Source organism: Bison bison, unplaced genomic scaffold, assembly GCF_000754665.1.
Source record: "Bison bison bison isolate TAMUID 2011002044 unplaced genomic scaffold, Bison_UMD1.0 scf7180017864370, whole genome shotgun sequence".
Lineage (NCBI taxonomy): Eukaryota > Metazoa > Chordata > Mammalia > Artiodactyla > Bovidae > Bison > Bison bison.
The window spans coordinates 14,459,311-14,460,629 of NW_011494942.1; positions in this window are offsets into that span (position 1 = coordinate 14,459,311).

Sequence of the window (1,319 nt, forward strand, 5' to 3'; positions counted from 1 at the left end):
TTGGTCATAACTTTCCTTCCAAGGAGTAAGTGTCTTTTAATTTCATGGCTGCAATCACCATCTGCAGTACTACATGGCAAAATACTTCAAAACTTAGCAGCTGCAATTATTTTACCTTCCAACTATCATTTATTTTAAATTAACTGTCTTTGCCTCTAAGTAAGTACACTAACTGACTCATATTTCTGGAAGCAATAGTAGCCTTGATGGTGCTTGGTTCCTCACTCATTTTCATTTATGCTGGATGAGATTTGAAATGTAAAGATGTGGGACAGTCTTATGCACTCTGTAGTAAGTCATTTGCTGCTATGTGACCAACTTTAGCCAAATGGGGTGGGATAGCTCTACTGTTCCTTAGAGGTATGATGTCAAAGTGAAGTTGCTCAGTCATGTCCAACTCTTTGCAACCCCATGGACTGTAGCCTACCACACTTCTCTGTCCATGGGATTTTCCAGCCAAGAATACTGGAGTGGGTTGCCATTTCCTTCTTCAAGGGATCTTCCCAACCCAAGGATTGAACTCAGGTCTCCCACAATGCAAGAAGACGCTTTACCCTCTGAGCCACCAGGGAATGATGTGCTCCTCCTTTAATCCAATATGATAAGTTGAATGTTTGTAGTCCTGTGAGATTTTCATCTCTGCAAAAATGGCTGCTAATTGTAGTTCTGATATTAACCCAAATTTATTTTCCATTCAGCTCATTCAGTAGTGTCTAGAGCCAGGGAATCCATGCCCACTAATGGGTGATAACTAATTCTAAGTAACAGATTAACAATTGCTCCCCAGGGAATTGCCTGTACCCATCAATAACGTGACTCAATTTCCTTACTATATCCTCTGGTCCCCATGTTCTCTTGTCCTACAACATTTCCCACATAAACCATGTGTGTTGTTGTTGTTTGTTTTGTTTTTTGTAATTAGAAGTCAAGTAGCTTTCACTACTCTTCAGGCAATTCTAGAGATAACCATGCAATTCAGTCTGGCTAAGACTAACCCATGCTATACACCAGAAGTCAGTCAACACTTTTTTTTGTAAGGAGTCAGATAATAAATACTTTAGTCTTTATGAGACATACAGCCTCTATCACAACTACTAAACACAGCATAAAAACAGCAATGGACAACACATAGATGAATGCATGTAACTGTTGTCAATAAAACTTTATGAAACAAATTAGGCAGTGGATCAGCTTTAACTCAAGCTTATAGCAGGATGACTTCTGCTATACTCCATTCCTTCTACTCATATCTGTACCTCCTCTGAAGCCAATAGAGGTGAGCATCTTAGCACTTGCCAGCAGTTATGATCATCCTAGAA